Consider the following 21374-nt stretch of genomic DNA (forward strand, 5'->3'; position numbering starts at 1 on the left):
GGTTTTGACTCCCCACTATACAACAGGGCATCGTGCATTTCTGAAGCACACACATTTTTCTTCACAATGATGATGAGAGAGGAAAAAAAAAAATCTTTAAACTCGAATTGTAAGGAACTGACAAATAATCGCCCAGAGGCGGGTCACCAAAGCATGCTGAGCAGGCTTTCTGGAAGGAACTAACAGAGCCATGCATCCTCACAAGTGGTAACAGAGGGTCTGGACAGCACAGGCATGAAACACAAAGTAACCCTCTACCAAGTTCTCAAAATCTAGTATCATACCATTTCAAATAGAAATGAAGAAAACTACTAGTTAGGAAGTCCTTCAAGATCTGATTCCAAATGGTAAGAAAGAGGCCGCTGAGATCATGAAGGCAGAAAGCAGCTTGAAGGGTGGCAATGAACTGGAATGAAAAAATATCAAAATAAAGAGCAGTGAATTCTGTAAAGACAGGCTTCAATTAATTCAGGACGACTGAAAAATACTGTCACATAGGAAGAGGCAGTCGTTGCTTCTTAGAAGCCACCAGGAATCCAAAAGACAATGCGGATAACCTGATGCATAGGAGGAATACTACATAAAGCAGCAGGTCACCCCACCATCAGTAGTCCTTGTTTTTATGTCTACTAGAACAGATAAACTAAAACTCCACATCTGCCTATTGCTAATTTTATTTCCTGCTTCATCTTTATCCAGTCCAGCTCTCTATGACCTTTCTAGAGTGAATACCGGTGAAGGCAAGGAGCTGGTGTGGCTTTAAAAGTGTCAGCTTTTTTCCCTTGATATCTAGGCTCGGTCATTAATCAAGAAGTCAAGCTGGTCCATAATTACAGGCTCCTCAAAAAAGGAAGCAGCACTCAGAACTAGGTCAAATAAATAAGAAGGAATATGAAAAAAGAGCACAAACACATGGGGACAAAAACGAGTAAGGCCAAAGTAGGAGCATTGTGCAGACAAACAGTAACAATAAATCGACTTTCATTAATAAGCAAGAAGAAACATTCGTTTTGATACTCAGTGGGAAAGGAGGACTATTGACAGATGACCCTACGAGGGCTAAAGTGACAGTACTTTTCCTTCTGCTTTAGCCTCCACTAAAGAGGTCAGCTGGGAACAGATGGCCAGCAGCAATCGGAACTGGTGCTGAGCCCGCAGCTGACGACAGCTTCACAGGGGGATTTCGTAGCGCTCTTCCCTACCGAGGGAGGTTTTGCTCCAAGCTGGTGGCAGGGGCAGCAAAAGCCAGCAACCAAGCAGCTCCTGCACCAGAATCTCTGCCAGCACCACTGCAACATTTCATTCTGCCTTCCTTGCCCAAAAAGGCTGGTGAACACAGCAAGAATCTCAAGATGTGTTTCTTAAGGGCCTTTTCCCCAAATCTGGGAAGAAGGAATGACCCAACTTCTGAGGAAAACTTCCATAAACTGATGGGGGTGGGGGGAAGAAGATCAAACTAAATATTTTGCTACCATTCCAAATAAGAAATCAGGCCAGCAAAAGTAAGAACAGCTTAAAAAGTTTCTAGAGAAACTGGATGTTTTTCCACTGGCTGGGCCTGATGTAATTTGCCATAAGAACAACTGTGTCTAAATCATTGCAGATTACCTTAAAGAATCAGCAGAAGATGGATGGCTCTCCAGAACACTAGCAAAGGGCAAAGCTTGTGCATATAACTTAAAAGGGGAAGGGATAAAAACACCAGTAACAGCTAACAAGGATTCATGGGCAAAAAAAGCAGTTGGATTTTTTTCCTATGGCATAGTTGCAGGTATTTTTGGAAAGGACAAAAGAGAGGCAACTAAACTAATTTATTGGCTTTGCAAGCAACATGCAAAGTTTTGTCAGTAAGAACATGGTTGCTTTATTACTTTTTTTTTTTCCTAAGAATAAGGTAAGGAATAGAAGCTAAATGAAATCACAATACAATGCCTGCAAAACAAGTAACCTCAGCACCTCCCCTTCCAACAAGGCAGAGAACCAACAGATTTTTATTGTAGTATTCCATACATCCAGCAGCAAAATTTTTTTTAATCACTTTGCTGCTAGAAAAACATGTGCACTTACTAAGTTTCCAGAAAACATCAAGTCATAGGGCTGCAAGGATGGACAGTATTCAGAACAACCTGATAAACTCGAGATGTACAAAAAAAGCAGAGCGCTATTCAGCAAGAAAGTGCAGGGTACCATGTTTGGCAGAAGTAATCACACATATCAAACCAGCATAGGGGACACCTGGCCAAACACCAGTTTTGGGGTGTTAACAGTAGATCTCAATACAAAGGCAAAGCAACGATGTCACAAATCAGAAAATCATCAGCGGCTGTACTGTGTCCAGTCTGGGACAGATCAGCTGAAGAAACAGAAACAAGAAGGATCAGAGATCAAAAAAGGACAGGCCATTGGAAAAAACTTGAGACTTGAATTCACTTAATCTAAAGGCAATCCCTTTTTTCAAACAGATGTTAGAGGTAGAGAAGAATGAAGTAAAATCTTTCTACTTCAGCTGTGGTAAGTAGCATTGAATTTCAATTGCAACAAAGGAGATTTGCATTAGGTACAAAGACACATCTTCCACACTCTAGCAGTTAAAAAAAACCCTCAATGTTAAAAAACATTCCAGACCTTTATAAATATACATTTGGGGGACAGAGGAAGAAAAATAACTAAAGAAAGGAAGACTTGTTTTTATTAAAAAAGTAACACTGATACAAGGCCCCATCGACTCCTGGACACAAAGACAATCACAGTGGAAGCAGGAGGCCTCTACCTATTCACAAAGTAAATTCCTAGAATATCTTTTCAAGGGAATTAATGAGGGAAAAAGCCCTCAGCTACACCACTGCGGGCGAGATAAGTTTATGGACAGGTTACACACTTAGGTGTGATCACGCAGCTTGAAACTAAACCCTGAAATTTCAAAGTCTGAGTGCAAAATTTGTTCCTACAGGGAGTTATAAATGAACCTCGATGAATAGTTTTGTTTGACCTCAATTTATAATTTATTAATCCCATGCTTTGAGGTTTCTAGCCATCAAATTATGTCCCTGTCCTGCACTTGTCACTCCTTAATACGTTATTTTCCTTGATAGGGGATTCCTCCCTTCTGAAACATCAAAATGTCACCCACTGCTAACAACAATGGGCCATGTACTTTGATGCTCCCAGCATCTGGTCAACTTATCTTGAAGCATGCAAGACTAAACCGATCACCTATAAGAACACCAGGCTGACTTCTGAAGTCACCTAGAAATTCCACCAACGCTCCTGCCCAGAAACAGACCACTAACACTGCCCTTGATCTTTCCTTTTACCAAACAATATAGTTTTGCCTTTAAGTCTTCTTTGTGTGTTTTTATTTGTTGATTTGATTTGTTACAGAGTAGTGGTAGGTACCTTCGGGTCCCTGCTGCTGTGGACTCTTCTCCACTGCTGCCTGTAACTGAGGGATTAGACTTGATCCGTATGTACTCCCTTCCAGGCTTTCTTTAAACCACAGAACACTTGACTAAGGTGCAAGACTTGCACAGACAACTTTATTCACTACTGAAATTTGTGCAGAAGCAGAACGTAGCTGCCATTTAAAGACACCCAAGAACACTACAGCATTACTTGAGAACGGGATGTGAAAAGCACCACATTCAATTAAAATATCTTACTGAAACTACAAGAACATTTTAGGTTGCCCAAGAGAGTAAGTTAATAATCCTTCTCTGACAATCTGCAAACCAGAAATTCCATGACCAGAAGAAAAAAGAGCACCTGTGTTACACATCTTGTCTCAAGGCTGCACTGTTTCTAACATGCCATTTTGGATTATTGGTTAAAGAGCAACAAAATACTGGCAACATCTCGAGGAGAGTGCCAACTGCTAATTACTGCAGGACCCAGACTCTTGCTAATTCACCCACTGTTAAGTTATTGTGACCCTACTTTATATACACATCAGGTAAACAACCACTGAAGTAAATTAGATTAGAACAAAAATAAAGCAAGACTAGATAGTTACTATCATTCAAGTGAAGATGTTTTTAAAAAGCACATCGACCTGGCCTTGTCTAAGCCTCTACTAGCTGATTACCAGTCACTAAAAGCGGGGGAAAATCACAGAGGAAAAAAAAGCCTTTATAAATTAAGGATACGTATTAACTGTAAGTGGTAGGTATCAGAAGTTTGAAGAGCCCGTATTTGAGCAGTGCCCAAGTCCCAGTGCATGTTTGTAAAGTTTTCAGGTTTTTGTTTTTCATCTACAGACTCCCTTTTATTCACTTTCTCCTGGACTGTCACCAGAGACAGCTGGCATACTAGTGAGTACTGCAGTACTAATGAGAATGTTTCAGATGGATGCTATATCTTCATTGCTAAGGAGTGCAAATCAGTAGGAGGGGATCTGCAGAGCAAAACTGCCTGTGCAGAGGACTTCACAGGACACCCCACTGTCCCCGCTCCAGGTGACTTTATCGCTTGAGACTATCTCCAGTCCACTCCCATGTGCTCACTATGGAGCAGGAAAGCATTAACTGCACCCTTGGAGCACATCATTCAGTGAAGCTTTATTTAAAAGGAATACAACTGCTGCTCTCCAAGACCACTCCATGTTGTGAATAAAAGTACAGTAACTTGGGACAATCAGGTTTGCCTAAACGTGAAACTCCTGATCCAAATTAACACACTAGCATAGATGATCCTATAAGGCATAAAGCTGCTGTCACACAGGTGAAGGTGGTGCTCTCTACAGTGCAGGCCTATCAATGTATACACAAGCTCCACTCCAGTGCAACTTAAATCGCTGGTAGGGAAATCCAGGCATGGGCCAGAGCACACAAAACGTCACCCTTATATGTTTCAGGCACAAAGCATACCAGAATTTGCTCCCTCAGCCTGTTAAGGGAAAAAAACAAAAAATAAAACCACCAAATCCAAAACTAAACCCAACAAACAACCCCCGCCCCCCGCCAAAGACTTGCATTACATTTGCCACTTGAAGCCGGCTACAAACGAGAAACACACTATGAATAACATGTCTCCTCCCCAGCAAACATGGACAGACTCCTCTCTTGGAAAAAAATCAAGCTACACACTGTGAACAGTGCAGACTAGATCTACTTTTACAGTGCTGCCTCCCTCCCAGGCCTGACGATATTTACCAGCAGTTGATGTAGCATTTGGTCCAGAGTTCTTCCCCAGTCTTCCTGGGACATAACACACAGAGGAAAACAGCTCTGGAATTGAGTAGCTCAGCGAGAATGCAGCATGTTTGTCTCTCTCCAGATAGGAGGTTTGCTATTTTGCTTTCTGCAAATAATTTAGAAGAGCCCTGTGCCAACAGAGGCGAAGCCCCAAACTGACAAATTGTTCAACTATCACTGACGAACCAACCTAGAAGCAGAAGCAACATATGGACAAGTCTCTGGCTCAAATTATTTAGCTGGACTTGAAGAACATGTCAGAGGAGAACTGCTTCCTGGGGCAGCTGCGCAGGGATATTGCAAAGCAGGCGGCCAGGAAACAGGAACAGGAAGAACAGCTCCACAGGATGTTTTGCTGCACACCACAGCCCCTGGGCTCTCTGAGAGCAGATGGCTCCCAGGGATAGAGGCTGGAGGAGCTGGTCAGCACATCACCTGTCCAACAGTAACAGGGTGAGAAGGGACAACACGTGCTGCAGGACAGACAGCTAGGAATACTCCTTCTGCACAGCACACCTTCACATTCTTCAAGAAAGCACAGCTAAACCTTTATGCTCCTTTGTTAAAAAATTGAAAAGCAAGTTTGCATAACTAAAACGATGTACTGTTTTGCCTGCAGGGATTTCCAACACCTCTAGTCCTCCTTTACCCCCTTCCATCACAGCCACATGCGAGTACTCAACTATTTCTGAGCCAAATCACGTTGTTACCAGCAGGTGAAAGCACAATCGCTTGCATACTGTAGGAGCTGAAGACCAGGCTGGTACTCTCCTCACATAGGTCAAGCTAGACGACACAACCCACAGGATCAAAAAGCAGGCAGCAGAATTTATGCTGAAGACAAGTATGTTTATGATGCTGCTCTTGTGCTTATTCTGGTGAAAAGGTGGTGCCAACACACCTGCAGCAAAAGATACTCAGCTTACAGCAGCCACAGTCACATGTGTCCATCACCACATTCGTGAGCGGCTCCAGTATGATTAAGGCAGCCCAGGAAGGTGAGGTCTAGAAGAAATATCTCTCCTTTAGGTAGAGTTCCTGCCACAGGCACAGTACAAAACACATGTGCACTTCCCTCCCTCCTACCCACAGGCAGCAAAACTGCACCAGACAAGTCTAAGAATAACACCCAACACATACCAGCAACAGTGAGTAGCAGCAGATGTTACCAGACACGTGTCGCTCGACTCACATACAGGCCTGCCCATCTGAGATGGCTCCTGAGGTCCCTTCCAGCCTGAGTTTTCCTCTGATATTAAAATTGTTTCACAGATATGTGGCAGAAACCTACAGAAATCAGCCTCTAGGCAGATGGTGCATTATACAGTGAACGGGCCTCTGCCATCTCACTGCCGAGGTCTCCGGATAAAACCATCGTGTGTCACTCCAGAAGGCACAAGGGGCAGGGAGGTGCAGGACACTGCTGCAGCCCCGACTCCCCGAGACAGACCTGGATGGCAGAGTAAAAGGACAGTGCCCTCGGGGAGGATGCACCTCAAGATCCAAAACCAGAAAAAAACCCTACACTATCCCTCACGCTGCAGAGCTCAGAACAGTACCCCATGGTACAAGCCCTGCCAGCATCACCAGCAACAGTAAGGGGATGCACAGTAAAAGCAGATGAATGGCATAAGGTATCTACAAGGTGCACATAAGCTAGGCCAGGGTATACTGGGTGCAGAGAACAAGATGCTCTCCACGACACACATGTGCTGCCTTGGAAAGCTGAAGTTCCACCGTATGGGCGTATAACACCTTATTACAGGGGCTCCCAGACACGGACATGAGTTAGGGGAATGCATGACTCCTGACATAACGAGGCAAGCTAAGATGAAAAGGGAAAACAGATGTCAACAGAACTCCTTGTTGTAGAAACCAGAAGGGAAATAAATTTAAAGGGAATATGAAGACAGAGACTTCTGTCTTTGTAAAATGTTTATTCTTTTAGAAGATTTCAGAACACACAAACCTGTAACTTCCTTCTGCATTTTTAAATTTGCTGGGTGAGCTCATTGAACATTCAAGTTGTTGTCTTTAAGTTTTCCAAATACCATTCTATTTAAAGGCACTGTGAATAGGGAATTCAATTTATCAAATGAATGAAAAAAGAATTCTTAGCAGGAACCCTGGTGAGCTAATCAAGAGTCACAATAAAATGTCAGGGGTCCTGGAATTCTCTGCAGGAGGTTAACACCAAATTTGATCCGAGTCAAGGAAGACAAAACATACTATAGACTAATAAACTGCACTAAAAAATTATGCACTGCAAATACGTGACAGTTTAAACACAAATGAAGAAAATCTACTTGTTTTGTGCACTTTTTATACATTCTTAGTGTTTAACTACAAAAATCAAAATGCTGCTCTCAATGATCGTTTCATTCAACTTAAAGATAACACATTTTGAAGCAATTTAGGTTTAGTTCCACTGCATCTTCAGTTGCAATGCTAAACTGAAAATTAATATAGCAACATAACCCAAGCGAGATAAGAAACCCTTACATTATTACTCTGTACCTATCCTTAGGCTGGAAACTGAATCCACAAAATTCAGAAAAAGACTTATTCTGTCTTCCAAAACTAAGGAAAGAGAAAGGTCCAAGCTAGCACCTTTCCTTCCACAAATCTACCAGAGTTTAAAAGATGAACTCTGTATTGCTGAAAAGATAATCCTTATTTCCATTAAATTTATCAAGTTTCAAAGTTCTCTGCTCTTCCACTTCACGTTCCATAGTAAAAGCATCTGGACCCCCAATTCCTGTCAATAGTAAATTAGAATATCAGAGCCACCATCAGAATGGGCCATCACCCATTTGTCAACTTTGCAAATGAATAGTGTCTCCATGGGGGGAGGAGAGACAGAGTAGGGGGAGAGATGGGGAAGGAAACCGCCATAAATGATCTTCCGGGACAGGGAAACCAGTTGCAGTAAATACTACTTTGGAAATCAATTTATGGACAATTATGATGTCAGTAATAACTATTTTATGCTTTCAGTTAGTCCATGAAATGCCCAGGGGAGCAAACGTTCTCAGAAATAAATCCAAAATATCTCCAAGTATGCTATCTGATCAGGAGATGCAGACAGAATTCCAGAAAGATCAGCTCTCTCTGGATGCCGATACAGGGACAGGGAGGGGTGAGGAAATCACAATTTCAGTGCAGTTGGACTATCGGAGTGTTGCAATATCATGCAGATAAAATAGATGGTATCTATCAGTCAGGGTTATTTGCTTCAAAAGCATGGAGTTTTGTTGTCACCTTAGTATTTCACCTAGAAATTTGTGAAGAACATTTTATCTTCACAAATGCAAGGCAAAAAATAAAGTTGAGGGTCTTTTTAAAGCAAATCATTATGCAAGCATCCATCCAATAACACAACCATTGATTTATTCAATTATTACACTTAAGCGTGATAGCACAGTATAAACACTGACATCACATACTACACTGTTGGTGCTCAATGACACTCACTTGTTCTTTTCAAAGGCAAAGGACTTTAAAACTTTGACTAGAAGAATAGAAACAGTAAAAGTCACACAATTCACCAAACTCCAGCAAGTTCCATATAATAACATCTCTCACCTAAACCAGTGCCATTTATACAGACTCTCCTCAACAGCAGCAATTCCGTTACTGCGACGGACTAAATTTAGTTCCGCACCTGGATCACACAGCTGTATTTTATGATGATCATACTAGAAAACATTAAATAGCATTTAGATCGCTACCACCAAGCTCTTCTCCTATATCAGAAGATGCTTCATTTTCCATATTAATTTATTTTTACAAGGCTTAAAAAGATAAACATATACCTCTTTATAATTTAGGTCAGCTAACATTATACAAAGAGAAATGGAACAGTTTCACATGCAGGAAAACAAAGAGGTATGTTATCAACAGATGCGACTGGTTATTTTTAACTAACAGCAATTTCTTGCAACATCACAAAACGAGTCGCAATACCAGCATCTGCAGCCTTACAGCCCTGACACCATAAAGAGCCAAGAAGCATTAGATGCGCAAAGATGTAACATCTTTTGTTACATAGCCAGGAAGCAAGAGACAAAGGTTCAAGCGGAGCATCCATTTCAAAGCCGAAAACGCAGGAAAAATTCAGACAACACAAACATTGGAAGCAATTCTCCTATGCTAAAATTCTCCTGTGTTAAGTAAGCTTGTGTGACTGATTAAAAAGATGGAGAGAAGAGGAACGTCAAGACCTACAGACAGAAAGAATGATGTTTGCAGAGGGATAACGAGGAATCCTACTTTAGGCTGGTGTTGGTAACACACTGTAAAGTCTTACGCGATTTACGTACACTCCATTAGGCTATGCTTGCGGTGCCAGTCAAGTTTTTAACTTCACATTTCATATGAAATAACATCTTCAAGGCTATTGCAAACACACAGTGAGTTCGAGCAAAAACATTAGAGGCGATGCCAAAGACCACCTCCTGTGGTCTGCCATGAGTGACTGAGAAAATACAGTAAAACACGGTCAGCATGTTATGCATCTGCACAGTGCATTTTTTTTTTTTGTATTCTCACTGAACTGCTTCTTTTTTCTAGAATGGTTCGTGGTAAAGCACTGGGTTGATGCTCTTTTGTTTACCAGTAACCAGCCACTGTTTAAAAACAAGCATCTCCATTGTCAGCATCAGTGACGTTCGCATCAGTCATGAAAACATTTTGGAATTCTGAGAGTCCCAGACTACAGTACAACTGAAAAGCAAACTGACACAACACAGAGCTTAAAATAGCCTTGGCAGATTGTTGAACCAACAATCGATACGGGTATGCACTGACCACCCGGAATGGTATCCAAGCCACTGCAAGTACTCTGCATCCCTCAAAAACAAAAAGCTCTTCCACTTCTCTCCGGGAAGTCTTGCAAATGCAGCACTAGAGAGAAAGCTATAAACTTCAAGCAGACAACACACAGATGGAACACGAGAAGGGAAAAAGGAATAGGAAGGAAAACAGCACAGCTAAGAAAAAACAGATCCGCCATTCTAGAAGATTGCTCTTCACTCAGATCACAACAAAGGCACTGCCCACTACCCCTTCAGAAAGTCATCATGGGAAAACAGGCATACACCCCATTAACAGGTTAGGGGGAAAAAAAGGAATGGATCTGCCTCGGGAAGATGCCCGTGGGCAGACAGTAAACACTTCACAGCCCACGGTGCTTTGATTTTGGTTGGGTTTTTTTTTATTATTTTATTTTGGTTTGGTTCAGGATTTTTTTGTTTGTTTGGGATTTTTTGTTTGTTTGTTTGTTTTTTACTTTCGGTGGAGGGAGTGGTGGTGTTATCTTTTCCTAAATGAGTCTATAGTTAGTAATTGTATGATAACTGTTTTGAAACCTATAAGTATATTTTTCTCTGGGCCTTAATTACCATGAAGGATGTCAATTGATTTGACAAGTCAATCTTTCTCCCAAATTAAAAAAAACCTCTCATTCTCTAGCAATTCAGAGCTTCCTGCTAAAAAAGCCCAAACAGCCATGGAATAAATATATCAGTTTTTAATACAAAGCAATAAGCAATTGTTACCATTTCTCATAAGCAACTTCTAAAACACAGAACCTCCTGACTGAACTCTTAAGTAAACGTGCACCTAGCTTGCGATTTTTTAAATGGATGCACGTTTCAAAACAGAGGAAAAGCAAGCTGCGGATAGCTGCTTATTATAAATGACTTCCACCTCCGTAGCCCTCAAAGGCAAACTCCAAAGCTGTGTGCAAAGCCAGACAATCTGGGCACCCAGCCATGAACCAGCCCTGCTGCAGCACAGATAACTGCTCCCACTCCCAAGCCATCCTTGGCCGTAAACCCGCAGGGAAGAGCTCCGGAAAGCAGACCTCGCCGCCGTCAGAGCTTCTAATATTTTATGAGCTTGAATTACAATCACATTCAAGAGCTCAGCACTGAAAAATTACAGTGCTGATTCACAGCCAGGATTAAGACCCAAACTAAGTCAGATTTTGATGCTTGGTATCTTGAACCATGAGACTTAAGAACAGTTATTTCACAGACCTCTTCAGTGAAAGAAGCCTTTTCATTGGGATGAAAAGAGAGAAATGTTATGGTTTGGGTTTTTTTTTGTTTTTTTAAAAAAGAATCAGCTGCGTATTTTAAAGTACCGATGTATTTTTCCCCAAGTGATACAATCTTAAAGAGCACTATAACTATTCGGTGCAAGGATGGATACTTTGTTGTTATGAGCAGACATTTTTATCTTGTGCAGGAGATTTTAAAACATATTAATGCCAAAGGAGGAAGCTGCAAAAAGAAAGTTTCAGAAAACACAGTTATAACTGTGTACGGGAATTCACACTGAAGCTAATCATGATTGAGTAATGAAAAAATAAGTGTAAGTACGTCTACATCTGGTCATTAAGATGGAAAACTAAGTCATGCTTTTGGTGGATGATATTCATAAATAGCTCAGATTCCTAAAGGAAGACGAAGTAATACTTTGATCCCTCAGCTTTCATACATTAAGATTAACCATCTTTCATTTTACCACTTGCATTTACCAGTGACAAGACTGTGCAGAGTGCATAGATCATCTAGTAGTGCAATTTACTGTCACTTCTGGACCATCTCCCCATTCAATAAAGCACACTTCTCTTCTAAACACTATTTGCCCTGGCTGATATCTTCATAATACAGCTGAAACCCTCAAGCCATTATCACTAGAAGGCATCAGCTGATCCTAAATTGGCTAGACTGCAGCGTCACAGGCATTCAAGAGGTTTCCTTATCATTCATCTTTAATACTGAGGGATCGACTAGCTCCTACCTGCAGCTTCCAGGCCAAAGGGAAACCCTTCTAATGGTATTACCATTATCTTGTAATCTGAATTTTAAACAATTAAAACAATAGCACTTTTGCGTTGCACATCGCTACAGTAACCAAAGATGATAAATTTTTCATCAGTTCTCATGTTCAAAGTCTTCCAAAAAGCACTGATTTTTTACAAAGCAGCAATATGCATTCTACATTTAAGTTGCTGTACCTTCAAAGAAAAACAGCACAGTAACGCACACTGAGATACAAGTAATCAGAGACTATTTGTTTACTTAGGAAAGGTTTGGCTATTTTATTTTTAAATCTCCATTCTCGTGGTCAATGCTATCTAGCAATTCTTTCCAAATGAAAGCCTCTTTTTACTAAAGCAAAGGATGGCTCCACCCCTGACCTCCTCCTTCAGCTTGTTTTGGAAAGGGGCCAGATGACAGCATTTGGAAAAGCGCATGTTTATCTCGGCAAGGCCAGCTGCTAAGTTAACATGTTAGCCGTTCCCACATACACCAGTCTTGGTTAAGTCTTAGAGCAGCTAAAACTGAAACTAAACACTGCTATTGGGCTTTTAATAACAAACTGAACGCTACAGAGAAAAGGTGTCTACATCGCATAAAGTAGCTGAATGGATTGTAAAACCGTAGGTCATTTTGAGTTAACAGCAGGCAGTAAATCCCTGAGGTGCATAAAATTCCCTGGCCTTTCTGAATGGAGTGAACGAAAACCAGAAAAATAAGAGGCTTTATTTCTGGACTAGTTTAAAGCTACACTTTGTATAAAAGTTGCCATTCAGCAACAGTTTGCTTCAAGACACAAAGAGATTATAGCCTCTGCTTGACAAAACCTTTAACTTTACCCTGTTTCATTGTTACTCCAGCTCGGCAAGGTATGGAACTTGGAAGCCCTGAGAACTTCAACGAAGAATCTTCAGGTCAAAAGTGCTCTTATAACTAATTATGTTATTTCTCATGTCAAGGAAGTTTCATCCTATCGTTTTTTTTTTAAGTCTTAAAAAGCTCCTTCAAACAAAAAAGGATATAATCACCTTCCTTCCCCTTAAACATTAGCAAAAGATCACAAAAGCCATCAAAAATATTGCTTGTTATTTTAACAGAAAAGACAAGACTCCTCAAAAAAACAAACAAATACTGAAGCCAGAGAGGTGGATGTTTCACTCACTCCAGCACTCTTCAGCAGGCTTCGCAACAGCACCCCAGGAAAACCTCATCCCATTCACATGGGACCAGAGGCAGGTGTTGAAAGGTGCAAAGACGTCCCTGCCAGGTCACGAGGGTGAACCTTTAGGTGACCAAACGCTTCTTCACACCGAATCGAGACCCACGGGCAGCAGCCCAGAGCACATTCCACTATGCTTTGTGCTGGCACAGAAATGGCACAGAGCAAGGCTCCCCACAAGTACACTCCTAACAAGCGGGACTAACACCCTGCACCAGTGACAGCCCAGTTACAAAATAATCCATGTGCTGTCGCAGAGGTCAGAGCACACATAACCCCGCCGTATAGCACACGCTACTCCCTTCGGGTCAGCTGTTAATACAGATACTTCAGTTTGGCCATATGAGAATCCACACGTACGGAGAAAAGAAACATTAACTAATCCAAAGCATTTTATACTGCAGTCCTGAAGCGTTCTAAACAAAGAGGCTAGCTTGCCCTGTTTGGTTTGTTTTGTTTTTTTTTTTCATTAATAGAAAGGTAAAGTACAGAATATTGCCTCAAATACAGCCCCCATTCATTCGCGTGACCCTTGCCCTGAAGCCAGCCCTGCTCCCAGGCTCCAGCAGTTTTTCCCATGGCAGCACCTGGTCACCAAGGGCTGAACCGAGACCTTTTTCATTCCACAAGCCAGGAGCCAGCCAGACAACAAGTCAGAAACGATACCTTCTCCTTTGAAGACAAGGACGAAGCGACGCAGGGCACTATTACACTCCTACTAGTCCCCCGCAACGGTTACCTGCGCTAAAAATAAAGTTGAAATTAATCTGATTTACTACAGCTTTCTTCATAGTCTCAGTACTCACAGATTCACAAGCAACGAGGTTAGGCAACACCCGTGCATAACAGCCTCTGTCATCTCACCCCCAAAAAGCAACATCACAAACGAAAGAACAAGCCTCCCACAGGCTAAAGCACTTTTTCTCACTAGTTGTGCACAAGTTTGACGTCCTGGAAATAATTCCAGAAGCCGGAGCAGAAACAACAGCGCATCCGGGGGGCAGGTTCCCCTGCACACCATTTTGAGTTCACAAATAACACACCGAAGGAGCCAGACAGGTATCTGAGCGCTTCCTGAATTTGAGGAATCGCAATTATGGAAAAACTATGTGCTTTGCTAAGCACAGGTTGCGCCCACTACAAATCACCTACTACTTCCTTGGAAAACAGATGGGGGAAGCACTGAGAAGCAGTGCGTAGTTTTCCACCACCTTCTTGAAAGGATGAAAAGTAACATCCGATAGGAAACTACATCTGCATTCTCAGTCTTCAGTGAATCCAAAAAACCCACCCACCGTATTTAACCAGGAAAAGATTTTTAAGGATGGGACTTCTCTTCTGAAGGAATACTAAACAGCAGTGCAGCTCTTCTCCTGCTCCTCTACACCAGCATTGTCCTCAGGTCCACAGAGCACCACCACCATCCACCCGATTTAAGGCTCTGCATCATCAAGCAGCCCACTAACAGCGGAATTTATTGGATTTTTAATTACCTTAACTGGTCTAATGTCCAGAGCAAATTTCAGTATATAAATTAGCGTAAATTCGGCAGACACACACATATGCATACGAGAGGAAAAACGTGCAACAGACATGGGTGTAACGTACTAAAGATTACTTCTAAATTTAAACTGACTGTTTTAATTGAACAAATACCTTCCTACAGACATACTCAAGTTCTAGCAGAAAATAAAACAGCCACAAAGTATGACTGGCAGTATAATATTTAACGGAAAAAAGAGGGGAAAAAAGCCCAACTGAGTTCAATAAATCCCATAATTGGACCTTCAACTAATTACATATTAAGAAGATTAACCTTTGACACAAACTTGTGATACAAACAAAGAAGATTCAAACAATTAATAAACTTCCAGTGTTTCAAGATTTCTTAGGTTAACAACTGAACCCTCCCTCCCCATTTTCTTCCCTTTCAGCGCCGCAGTTAAAAGCCCAAGTTCTGTTTAATATTCTCACTCCCACCGGGCGACATTTCAGGTTTAGACGAAGATCTCTCTCTGAATACTCAGGAGAAAATTACGGTAGTTCCCCATAATCTCATTACGTGGGGGAAGAGAGGAAAAAAAAAAAAAAAAAACAAACCCACGGACCTAGAGATCGTAACTTTTAACAGAAAGCAGCCATAAAGGACAAAGCTGGAGCCTCATCTGCTCACCTACCAGAGCAGCACTGCTGCCCATACCCACACCGCTCATTTTCCAGACTCGGGATCATCTCCAACACGCTCTGCGATAATTTGCACACGTGTGAGTTACACAGCAAGTGCACACGGTCATGTCTGCACCACAAGCGGACCCAACACGCTCACAAACGACACTTCCGTTCGCTATTTCGCGTACAACAGCTATTTGAACCGGGAAAAGCTACTTAGAAAAATGCTGAATTAATTCTAGCATGTAAAAAAAAATTTATTTCCGCAAGTTGTTTAAAGAAAAAAAAAACTGATAAAAATAAATGGATTTTGAAATGTTTTGGGGCGTTACTTGCTTCAATGACTAATAAGCAGTTAAAAAAAAAATCTAGTTTAGAGAGGTGAGAAAAGGAGGTATGCACTGGCTTAGCAGGTCTCTTCCGCTGCTAACTTCTACCATGCTCAGATTAAGGGAGGCTGTTACCCCTTACCTTTTAGTCTTTTCTTTATGGGGCTCTTTGGCAGCTTTCGATTCAGTCTTGCTGTAAGGAAACAAGTAAGTATTTTGTCTACCGTGTAGGGGTCTTTCTGATGCGTTCCTTTCTTGTTTTTATGCTTTTTTTTTTTGTAAGTGTACCCGTAATTTCACGAATCTGAATAAGAAAAAAATCTCACACGGCCAAAAAAATGCAAGTTTTTTTTTGTTGTCGTTTGCTTACCCCCCTCAAAAAGAAAAAAAAAAATCTGCCACACGGGAGAAGGAAAAAAACAACAGATCAACAGGAAAACACTATCCAAGTAGAAAAGCAAAGAGCTTCAGTGTTATCCAGCCCAGAGGAGAAGTGCAGCAAAGGCAGGTCCAATCCCAAAACAAGCTTTTGACTTCCAGTGAAGCAAAAAAAAAAAAAAACAAACCAGAAACCAAGACAAAATACACCTTAAAGTCCCCAGCTAAATTTTTGCACGAGTGTGTCTTAAATACAAGTTGCTTTTATGTGTTGCAGCAAAACCCACGAAAGCCAGGATTTGGAGTTGATCGGGATGAGTTCTCGTGTGTGTGTCTTGATGGGTTCTCAGTCCACATGGAGGAACATCTGAGGGTTTTTTAAAAAGTGCAAATTAAAAAGAGAAACTGGGACCCAGAAAACAGTTTTTAAGATGGATCCTCCCTTAAAAAAAAAAAAAGAAAAAAAAAAAAAAAAAAAAACAAAAGCCACCGCGGAGCCACGGGGGGATCCGGAGTCTCACATGGGGCTCCGGGCAGGAGAGGATCCCGCCGAGTCTCTCGCTCCAGGGAGATCCGAGGAGGGGCGGAGGATCCGCAGCAGTCTCTCACGGGAGGAGGATCCGCGTCTCTGGCGGGGGCCCCAGCGGAGCGATCCAGCAGTCTCTCCGGCGGGAGGAGGATCCAGCAGCCTCTCTCGCAGGAAGGAGCGAGCGCGGGGAGGGGATCCGAGTAGGAGGATCCAGCCAAGTCTTTCACGGAGTGGGGGGGGGGGGGGGGGGGGGAGGACGCGACGCGGGGAGTGGGGAAACCCAACAGTCTGTCTGCCTCGCTCGCACGGGGAACCCGAGGGCAGGAGGAGAGAGATCCCGCGGGCTCTCTCCGTCTCCTCCGGAAGGATCCGGCAGCGTCTCCGGGCGGGGGCGGCGGGAGGCTGCGGCAGCGGAGCCCCTCGCCGGGGGGCAGGGACGCGGGCGCCCGTGCCCCCAGGGGGCGGCGGGGAGCAGGGCAGGCCGGGGGGCCGAGGCAGCAGCGTCTCCCCAGGGGGCTGCAGCAGCGCCTCGGGCAGTCGGTCAGTCAGCCGCGCTCGCCGGCGGAGGCTGGGGGGCCGCAGCGCCTCTCTCCGTCTCTCCCGCTCGCTCTCGCCTCGTCCGCTCGCAGGCAGGCGGTGCCAGGCTCAGTGCTGCCGGGCCGGTCCCCCGCTCCTCCGCGCCGCCGCTGCCGCCGCCGCTGCTGCCGCCACCGCCACGGACGCCGCCGCCGCCGCCGTCCTCAGGAGCAGAGCTGCTGCCACCGCGGCCATTTTGTTGCTAACTGACAAGAGCCCCGCCAGGCAGCGCGAGACCGCGGGCAGGCTCCGGCGCGCGCTCCCCCTCCCCTCCCCGCGCTGACCTCAAACAGGAAGTCTGCGCCTCCGCCCCCTCCCCTCCGGCCCGCGCGCGGCCACGTGACCAGGGGAGCCCCCGCCACATGCAAATGAGCGCGGCGGCCGCAGCCAACGAGCGGCGAGGCCGCGCGCTCCGGGCCCCGCCCCCTCCCCGCGGCGGCGCGCGCCCTCCCGGCTGCCGCGCTCAGCCCGCGCCCCGCGCTGGGGGGGGCGGGGGGGGGGGCGGGAGAGCTGATCCCCCCGCAAAGGGGTGCAGGGGTGCATCACCCCCCCCCCCGCAAACGGGTGTCGGTGCATCACACCCTTCCGTGCAAATAAATGCCCGTGCGTTCATACCTCCCCCCGTGCAAACGGCGGTCAGCGCGCTCCCCCCCTCCCTTGCAAACAAGCACCACGCTGCAAAAACGCCGGCGGGCTGGGGGGGCCGCTCCGCGGGGGCGGGCACGGAGCAGCGAGAAGAGGCCGGCTCCGGGGCGGGGGGAGCGGTAGGGGAATGTGGAACACGGTTGTGCTGCACCCCGAGGTGCTGCTGCCCCCCCGCCCTGACAGCTCCGTTACCCTTAGAAATACGTCCGGCTGGCGTTAGGGTGCCCTGGCACGTACAGTGGCACACGCATGCACAGCTACACCCATCCGTACGTATCTACACATACACGTATGTGCGTATATACCCTTGGTTTAGACTACAGGTAACTGTAAATATGGCCCTGCCCTCCACGACACGCTCCTGGATCACTCTGGGAGCGCCTTGGGCCGGGATGGCCCCAGGGTCAGGCTGGCCCCAGGCAGCAGCGGTCAGAGGGGATGCCCTACACACCTACCAAAACCAATTGCCATCTTTTATATGAATTTCTGCCTAACCAAACCGCAGGAACCGCTTGGAACTGTGTACAGGGGAGATGGAAACGCAGCGTTTCGGAGGGTCTGGTTTACCCCCCGCAATAACCACATGAACTGTTTGTGGGTTTGAGGAGAAAGTCAGGATCTCTTCTCAAAGTACCACGGGGAAGAATGGAATGCAAAAAATGAGTCATTTTTTTGCTAAAAATTGTTGCGTCTAGGTCTTCCAGCGGATCCTCTCCAGTTCTCTCTCCTCTCCTGCTTCCTCTCCCCCTTCTGCAGCGAACGTCTTGGGAACCGCGAGGAAATCTAAAGCCTGAATCTTTATTTGCGCAGCCCGTTCCGCTTAGATATTAATTGAATGTGGGTTACAGGGCGTTTACTATTGCAAGTGGGATGACACACACAGCAAGAGATGGGGGAAAATAAGAACACGATACGATTTCTATTCAGATTTGCGATGCCAAAGCCACCCTGCCAGCTCCAGTGCCTGGGCGAGCAGCAGCAGGAGCCCGGAGTCCCTTGTCCACTGGAGGGAGCCCATATTGTGCCAGAATGCAACAGAAATACTGTGTGGAAGACAAAAAATAATAAAATATGAAATATCAGATCAGTGTAGTCAGAACAAAGTGTCTTCTCCAGGTCAGACCATGATCTATATATATGTAAAATGTTATAAAAATCAGATTTAAATGTCCCATTGTACTTCATCGGCATAAAGAGAGGAATAAATTATTAAGAACATGGATTTTTTTTCCCCCCACATTCTGAATGTCAGTCTGGCACCTTTCACCAGGAATGAATTCACACATCACGATGGTGGCAGACCTGGACTAGAGTGAAAATGCCCTTGTGCTCCCCTTGGCTTGTGCAATCCCGCGAGCGGCACCCGTGCCGCTGCAGCAGTCAGTGCAGCTCCTCGCTTGCTCTTCTTACTTAAATGTAGGTCAGCACCTATAGACTCCTTCCCACAAAGACCGCCCCAGAGCAGCAGGAGGTTGCCACACTGCTTCTTTCGAAAGAGATTTTTCTCTGCTGATAAGCCAACAACCCCAAAGAAGCAGAACAGCTAAAGCCACGTGCCCTTTTCGCCTGGGTATGGGACAAACATCCTCAAACTCATAACGCACCTACAGGAGGCCGCCCTAGACCAAAAACTCTGCTTGGCAATTGAACAGAGGAATGTTCCTGGTCAAATGTGGCCCTAAATTATGTGTTGTGAATGTGCAAATATTTGTAATTCAAAACACGCTTCTAACACACAAATATTTCCAAGAATGGCTGGCTCCGCGGAGGGATGCCAAGTTGCTGGAGACCCTGAAATGTCAAAATGGAATAAAACTGAAAGTGATTTGTGTACTAATATGTTTTCTTCGCCCTGGCAAAATTACCATGAAAAACATGATGTAACCTCAGCGGCACAGACACAGAGACCCTGTTGTGTTTGATACCCATTTTCTAAAATACTATCTGTAATGGGTAAAAACACATTCTAGCAAACCATTCCTTTCTTACCCGAGCTCTTTCACTGTTAAATACAGGGCTTTATCCAATGCAAATTTGATTTTTTTCCCCCTACTTTGGTCTCCCTCTAGGGTTTTGCCCTCCCCGCTTCCTTGGCTGTGCTCCCTGGGAGCTTGCAGAGGTCTCGGGCACGTTTGCAGCCCCAGCACCATGGGCTGGAGCTTGGCAGCGGCTGGTGCACCACGTACAGTACTTCTGTCCCCTAATGGTCCTGAGCTGGACCTGAGTGGAGTGTAGGCTTCTCCTCGCACTTTGTTTTCCAGAGCTGCTCCGACATGGGAGCCATTGCTGCAGGCATCCGCTGCTGTCTTTAAGCTCTCTCCTTTCCCCCAGCTCTCAGGTAGTCTTTTTTGGTCACACATGAATAAGAACAGATGTGATGTGGTGTGAAGGGAAGGAAAAGGGACATATGATGCCAGCGGTAAGAACCACTGGCATCATATGTCCCTTTTCCTTGGCAGAGGAGAAAGAATTCCTGCACTTGCACTGCTGCCTTGCAAACCTCAAATTTCCCAATACGCTGTGTCTCGGGGAAAGGGCTGTGACCAAAGTGTTCACAGGGGGCTGGACACATCGAATGGATGGATGTGAGCATGAGGAACCACACAGATAAGGTGTTATCTTTGCTGAGAGCGACTAAGCTAAGCTAAGCAGAGGTCTTCATCCAAAGTGTTCCTCCACTGTAGACTTTACACCTCTTGCTTATTTTGCTGGGATCCAACCAAGTACAAAAGTGGGTCAAAATAGTCACCAAGCACTTCTTCCCAAGCAATAACAAGCACACACAAAATTCATCTCAAAGCCTGACACCAGCACTGGCCATGCTTCAGTGGAAAACGTAACCTTCTGCCTTAAGGAGAGTCTGGTCTCTGATGCTGAACGAGATTTCCTAGAGCCTGCACAAGGTGAAGCTACACCTCAAAAGCTTCCCCTTGTCTGAGCTGATGCTCAGAGGCAAGGCAGGATCCAGGACATAACTTCTCAGGTTTCCAAGGAAGTTACGGACATGCGAGACACTTGCATGGAGTCCGGTCCCTCTGAAGGATGCAAACACATCCCTCCTGGCCATCCTACCAACAAACTGCATCTTTATGGTGAATGTTTAAATGAACTTACAGGTCATTCTTTCCATGGAAAAACTCATTTTAATAACTTATGTTTCTTTCCCCACATTTTCATGCAAAAAGAATAACTGTTCTTTGCCCACTTGGGGGGACCATGCCCCGATGTGAGACAACCAGCACCTGAGTGGTTGTATCCAACTATGAAATGTCCTCTCTGTGGCACTGGCCCAAAGCAGAAAGGACTCCTGAAAACATGGTATCCTGGGTTCCTCCCAGTCTCTGGCACAGACGTTTAACATCAGCAAACCCACTGCAGCGAGCATCATCGCAGGAGTCTGAAAGCCCATCTCTTACCCCTGGGTTGGATGAGCTGGTTCCCTTTTTTTGTATGATAACCGAATACTTCAAACGCTTGCCCGGAAAAGGTAACATCTGGATTCAATTCCCT

At 44.7% G+C, this 21374-nt stretch overlaps 1 protein-coding gene across 4 annotated transcripts in view; it reads right to left on the reverse strand.

Annotated features, from left to right (window-relative positions):
- The window catches only part of TNRC6C (trinucleotide repeat containing adaptor 6C), a 108223-nt gene extending 91395 nt beyond the window's left edge, over positions 1–16828 (reverse strand). For all 4 annotated transcript variants that reach the window (XM_086623881.1, XM_086623882.1, XM_086623879.1 and 1 more), the window contains exon 1: positions 15879–16828. The gene's annotated coding sequence lies outside the window, so the exon portion shown is untranslated. The remainder of the gene's footprint in view (positions 1–15878) is intronic.
- Positions 16829–21374: the final 4546 nt, after the last annotated feature.

The sequence above is a fragment of the Tauraco erythrolophus genome, chromosome 20, assembly GCF_009769465.1.
Source record: "Tauraco erythrolophus isolate bTauEry1 chromosome 20, bTauEry1.pri, whole genome shotgun sequence".
Taxonomy (NCBI): Eukaryota; Metazoa; Chordata; class Aves; order Musophagiformes; family Musophagidae; genus Tauraco; species Tauraco erythrolophus.